The following is a 6,969-nucleotide window of genomic DNA, read 5'->3' as shown; positions in this document are numbered from 1 at the left end:
AAAAAAAGAATAAAGGCAAGTTGAATGTTTTAAAGCCTTAAGAGTTTGGAGTATGAGGTAGAATAAAAGCCTTGTTAGGAGAGGACCTAACTTCCAAAGTTAATAGCATGTGAATGGGTTGTGTTTTACAAAGTAATTTATAAATTATTTTTCTTTCTAACACTTCACCCACTCTGTACCTTCAGAAAAAGCATTTTATGACTCTTAGGTTTATGTTTTATTTTAAAAAATAGTAATTAACACCTTTTTTTGTGGTACTGGGGATGGAACCCAGAGCCTGTGCACGCTAGGTGAATGCTCTACCACTGAGCTATAGCCCTAGCCCTAACACCTATTATTTTTTAATAAAAGAAAAAGAACTGCAAGTATTTGATTGGCACTTTTAAACTTTAGAGTGTTAGAAACCTAACAACAGTTTACATGAGTAAAAATTGTCATTTGTGATCACAGAAGCAAAATTAAAATGGGAGTATAACGCTGCTACTCAAAATTGTACTTCCTCTTTTGTGTTAGCAGAATATGTCTACTTACATAACTATTAAAGAGTAATAATAACAGCAGTATCAGCTAGAGGTGGTTTTGTGTGTGTGTGTGTGTGTTATCTCACTATTAAGCAAATATGAAAATACAACTTCCTACCTTTTTCAAAATGAGACAAAAACTCCAACTTCGAATTTAGTGAAGAAAATGTAAATCTGTTTTCCATGATATACTTTAGGAACACAGGTTTTTCTACATTTAAACTTCAAATTCTTCTAAAAATCCTTTTGAAGAAAATCCTTTGAAAAATATCTGAAAGATAACATGGCAATAGGATTCAAGTCCATCACTGAGACAAAGGGCATAAAATATTTACTTGTCTACTTAAGTTTTTAGTCAAGTAATATATTGATAGGGTTTTAAAGCCAAAACACATGTAGCCACTGGCCCAGTTTCCCCACATTCCAAGTCAGTGTTTTAATTACCTGTGTATGTCATCTCTCAAAGTTTCTTTATGCATTTGCAAACAAATATCAATATTGATTTTTCTTCTTTTTTTATACAAAAGGTAGTCTTTTATGCACTGTAATGTCCTATTTCTTTGGGTTAGTTAAAAAGGAATATTGGAAGTAGGAACCCCTAAAGATACAGATGTATAGTTCAGAATGCAGAATTTAGTTTCGAATTCTATTCTAAAGCTTACCTGCTTGAAGGATCACAATTTGATTTTTACTGTATGTTATCCCAGATTAATCTAGGTAGTTTTTCAAGAAACATTGACCAGAATAAGGAGAAGTTTGGAATTATGGTGCCATAATGCCAGACTGCAAGTTGGAAAGCCCTCCGTTTTTGTTAGTTCAGTCTTTGTAATTAATTTTCCTATTGTTCCTGGGGAAGAAGACATTGACCAAAGCCATTGGGAAGATCCTCTTAAAGCAGCACATTAGTATCACTAGGAATACTTGGAAATGGATTAGAGGAGCTGTTCTGACTAGGAGTGTATGGCATATTCTTTTAACCCAAAGTACTATTTGTGTGTGTGTGTGTGTGGGGGGGGGTTCTGGGGATTGAATCCAGCGGCACTCCACCACTGAGCTACATCCACAACCCTTTTTGGTCTTTTGAGACAGTCTTAATTAGTTGCTGAAGCTGGTCTTGAACTTGTGATCCTTTTGCCTCAGCCTCCCAAGTGCACCACCACCCCTGGCAAGCATCAGGTACCCTTCATGGTTTCTCTATCCTGGAGGCCTCAAAGCAGCATCAGTCACCACACAAAATGGAGATGAGACTATTAGGAAGCTGTGTAACTAGATCTTGGTGACTGTGAATTTTCTGTGCAGTGGGAAGGAGTTATCAGAATATGCAAGTAATTTTTCCAAGTTCAGTTTTTTAGCTGGTTGCAGTGGTGCATGCCTGTATTCCCGGTAGCTTGGGAAGCTGAGGGAAGAGGATCACAAGTTTGAGACCAGCCTAAGCAACTTAGTGAGACCCTGTCTCAAAAAATAAAAGGCTGGGGAAATGGTGAAGTGCATCTGGGTTCAGTCCCTAGTATCAAAAAAAAAAAAAAAATACAAGTTTGGTTTTCAGGTTTGAATTTGAAGGATCAATGTTTGAAGAGACTTCTGGGTTCACCACTAATCCATGAAATCTGTACAAGTCCATTTCTTATCATGGGGATCTACCTGTGCCATTAAATGCACATTTCACTGTACTGTTGGCATTTTGTTTTTTGAGATGCAGGTCTCTATGTTACCCAGGGTAGCCTTGAATCCTGGTCTCAAGTTATCCTCTTGCCTCAGCCTCCCAAAATAGCTGGGACTGTAGGTGGGTACCACTGCACCTGGCTTCTTTTGACATTTTTAACTGGTAGAAATTTTGAAAATAAGAAAAAAAAAGCACAGGGTTGTTGGAAAGAAAGAGATCTTTATGCATCAATCCTACCAAGTAAAATCTGATAAAAGATAACTAGTATGGTTCCAGAGTAAAGATAAAGGCACATGTGTGATCATCCAAGAGGGTCCATATTATTCTGAATCCTTGGTTTTTTGCATGTTAGTGTTAAAAGGCATCTATGGATACACAGGCACCTTCAGTACATACATGTATTTATTTATTGTGTATTTTCCAACACTTAATCCCAGGTAGGCCTTACCCTGTCACTTATGGGCTGCCTTTCCCTAGCTGTCAATGGTGTATGCTTAGGGAATGTAGACTAATTTTAATAGTAGCCTAAGGGAAACATAATTAGGAAGGTAAGTCTGCCAGGAAAAAAAATATACACATATGAAATGCATTCCAGAGCCCAAATAGAATTTCTTAGACTTACCACTGCTTAGGATTTGCTGACTATAACCTACTGTTGATGGTGACTCATGGTACAGGGCATTTTGGTGCCAGGTTGTCCACAAAGACATAATCATGGTCAGTGGCTGATTTTCACAACCTTCTTTCAGTGCATTTGTGTTTAAAAGCCTTTTGTGCCATTGTTCTTACCTCTTTTAAAATGGAATGAAAATGGTTTTTACTCTGCTGTTTCCATGCTGAATACTTTGCAACAAGCTCTGGTAGCAGCAATAAACAGTCATTTAGACACATTTTATTGTGAAAAGAAAACAATAACAACAAAACACCCTGAGTTATTTGTTGTTTATTCACCTGTAAGATCCTGAATGAGAAGTGAGTTGAAAAGAACTGTGTGCCTGGCACTAGGGCCAGGTCACATTGATTATCTCGTACAACCCTGCAGAGTAGGAATTGCTCCATTTTATAGATGAGAAAAAGGTTGCAATGATATTCCATGTTGTCTGAATCATTTGGAAGTGACAAGGCCAGCTGCCCTGGCCCTAAAGAAGGGTCAGATGAGTGGCCATGAAAGGCCCAGGTTGACTGGGCTGACCTGAGTCTAGGCGAAGGAGTCAAAGGCCACCAGGAGACAGCTTGATGATGGAAAGGGTTTCCTTGCTCTGTCAACTTCAGAGCTGAAGGAGCTGATCATGTATGGGGCCTAACTGCTAAGTCGTATCTATGTGTCAATTATTGAAGAAATGATGTTAACTCAAGTGATCCTGTCCACTCTCTGTAGGACAACATCATTTGACTCTGTGAAAGGTCCCAGGGGTGCTCTGGCAGCTGCAGTTCTGGGAAAGGCTCAAGTCACTTAGCATTTAAGCAATTGCCATCTGCTGAGAAAAATACCATTGCTTATATAGGGAAAATGCATACCTGCTTAATCAGCTGGGGCTTTGTGGAGAGGTAAATACATCTCGGTATAAGTGGGACCCAGGAAACATGATCTGGGCTTCTTAAAGGGCCCTTGACAAGATCCCACCTTAAAAGCTACACCTGGATCAGAGAGTGGACAAAAAAAGAGAAAAACAGGCACTACTCTAGCGAGGAGTCTAACAACAGACTTCTGCTGGGCTGGCTTTAGTGAGCAGTAGAAGAGACAACACTTAAAGATCAACTTGTGCTTTAGGGAGAAGAGATTTTGACTTGTCATTTCCTACCCAGAGAAGAAACTAGGCACTTTTGTTGATTTTCTAAACACATGTACCAGCATTGCCATCAGACAGGTGCTGAACAAAATGGCCAAGATCCTGATCTCAGGAGACTCTGGACTCTAGTGTTAGACTTCTACCTTCTACCAGGTCCAGGGAGGAGCAGTAAGATCAGTGGGGACTTGAGGGCTCCACCTCACCAGTCTGCAATGAGAAACAGAGGCAATGCATCTCCAACTTTTAGAATCAGGGACTGTGTGCCCCTTAGAATGAGTAAATGATCCATTTTGAATAAAGAGGAGTTCTGCCTTATTCAGTGAGTGATGGCTTAGGTGATTGGGCAAAAGGAAGATCCTGTAGGTAGATGAGGATCAGCTGATGGTGAATAGAATCCCTGGCAAGTATGAGTGGTGTGGGGTGGGAGGCAGCATCTGAAATGGCAGTCAAGAGATTAGGATTAATGACTGCCTCACCCTGTTCCTTGAGCCATCAGCCTACATGTAAACCAGAGCTGATGGATCCTTGTATGACATGCATTGCATAGTTTGTCCACCAAGTTCCCTTTTGGAGAATTGTAATTGATTTCCTATCAAAGAATTTGAAGGCCCTAGATCCTTGGCATACTAAAACACAAGATGAAGTGTCCAGAGAGCCCAGTCTTTGGTTCACACTGGATGTATGGGCTTCCAAAACCATATGGAATTTGAGGCTCTATTAAAATTTCTGACTTACCCTGGTTTCTGTGTGGAAGGGCAGGAGGGAAGACACAAGTAAGATGGAGTCTCTGCCCCTAGGAAGCCCATCATCTTGGACACAGCTCCCCAGGAGACCTGCTAGTGAATGCACATGCTCTTAGCTGGCCTGCAGGTCAAGGGCAAGCAGTGTACACTGGAATGGTCACCATAACTTCCTGAGGGAGGCAAGGCTTCTCAAGCTAGGAGGGGAGGATTTCAATGAGCATGGAAAAGGGGAAAGGGGATTGTCTCTGGAGCTGCTTGTAGGCAGGACCTATCATTAGTTCTTCCTGTTCCTTGGGTGTTACCAGTTGCCTTACAGTCAACAAAGCACTGGCTGCTTTGGGATTGTGGGAAGAAAGGGAGGGAGATGGGACTAAATGCCTGGGTTTGGTTAGTGGGATGGGTGTGGATTGTGAGGGGCAGAAAGGATATGTGTCTAAAAAGCAGAAGTGATGGTTTTCTAGTACAGACATGGTGAACCATGGGATCAGAATTTGATGCCCTCACATGCCAAGCTAGGCCATTAAAATTTCAAGTGGGCAGGCTCTAATGCTAATTCTTGAGCAGAATCTGTCATGATACACAGGGTGCATTAAGAGTTGTCCTTGGGTTTGGCAATTTGCTCAGTGTTATACATTGCAACCTGAGGGGGTTCAGCTCCCTTTACACCACACACTCTAGCATCCCCAGAATGATCTTAATTTTGTGCTTTCTGGTGAAGACAGTCCATTTCAACACAAGGAGTGTTTTTCAGACATTCAGGTTTGGAATGCAGTGAGACATGTTTAAAATGATCCTTCCAATCTCTTGCCCCATCATACCTTTGAATTCTGGGCCAGCCACATGCACATTCTTCCCCAAATCTTCAAACATTGCTTCCAGTTCCCCCTCACTGTCTCTGCCCTGAGAGACATTCCAGAGATCCTAGACCCTATTGTGCTCTGACCTCCTGTCTCTTGAGAGAAACTCAGAAGGACTCGTGGAGTCGGCTTCCTCTGATATCACCCTGCAGGGACCTGGCCATTGTACAGGAGTTGGGAAACCTCTTGTGGCATTAGTTAGCCAGCTAGGGGGATGAGTGGGCCTAGTTTAAATCAAGAAGGAACCACTCTGATGAGGAGGTAGGAGGGGTAGAGTCCTGCCTGCTTGCTTTCTCATTCTCTGCCCCAATTGGCTTATGGCAGGTTTCTACCCTAGATTATAGTTGTAAAACTACAAAGCAACAGTTTGACATCTTTCCTGGAATTTTCTCTTAAATGGGGTCATTCTGGCCCTGTCTGCTATACAGTTGTTATGAGAATATTTTGGGAAGGTTTATAGAACAGTACCCTTGGGACCTGGAAGGATAATGGCACTTGAAGGTAAGGTGTACCCTTCATGGGTGACACAAGGTGCTCTAACATAGGGCTTCATCCAGAGCAGTGGCTATTTTATGGTACCTTGCTCACCAGGTGTAATGGCCATGTAGGCCCTTGGATGGGGGACAACTGTATTTCTGAGACCCAGCCTCTGATCCCCAGCTTCTGCAGTGGGCCCAGGTTGGAATCTAGGAAGAAAGGAATTCCCTGCTTTAGGGACTCTGAGACAGACTATGACCCCATCTGTATTCTTGGCACCCTTTCTCTGGGCTCTGGACTATTAACACTTCGAAAGCAACCTGCCTGCAAAGGCTGTCTGTGTACACCTGCCATTGCCAAGTGATACCAGGAGGGCTGCCTTCAGATCAAACCTTTATGTCTGAGGTTTTCGAGAAAATGAACAGATGGGAGTGTGGAGCCTGGTTCTTCCTGGCAAGAAAAGAGTCTAAATCTCTAATATTGATGTCTTCTGATTTAGGCCTTCTAAACATGAAAAACTTCTAATATTCCTTTTTTTTTTTTTGCCTGTTCACCTTCCTCTATCCCNCTTTGTAATATTCTTATGTTCATTAATAATTCAAAATTATGATCAATAACACTGTGTGAAAAAACCCAGACTTTATTTTCTTTTGGTGGGGAGTACTAGGAGAATAAACCCAGGGGTGCTTGACACTGAGCCACATCCACAACACTTTTTAATATTTTATCTAGAGACAGAGTCTTGCTAAGTTGCTTGGAGCCTCACTAAGTTGCTAAGACTGGCTTTGAATTTGTGATTCTCCAGCCTCAACCTCCCATTTCTGCTCTTTTCTATCAATGCATCTAGGGTAAAAGAATTCTACATGCTAAGCCTCTTCCCTAGGAGGCAGGCAGGAAAATCAGGTAAATGTCCCTCAG

Source organism: Marmota marmota, unplaced genomic scaffold (genome assembly GCF_001458135.2).
Source record: "Marmota marmota marmota unplaced genomic scaffold, marMar, whole genome shotgun sequence".
In the NCBI taxonomy this organism is placed as follows: domain Eukaryota; kingdom Metazoa; phylum Chordata; class Mammalia; order Rodentia; family Sciuridae; genus Marmota; species Marmota marmota.
Note: the sequence above shows the minus strand (reverse complement) of the source record.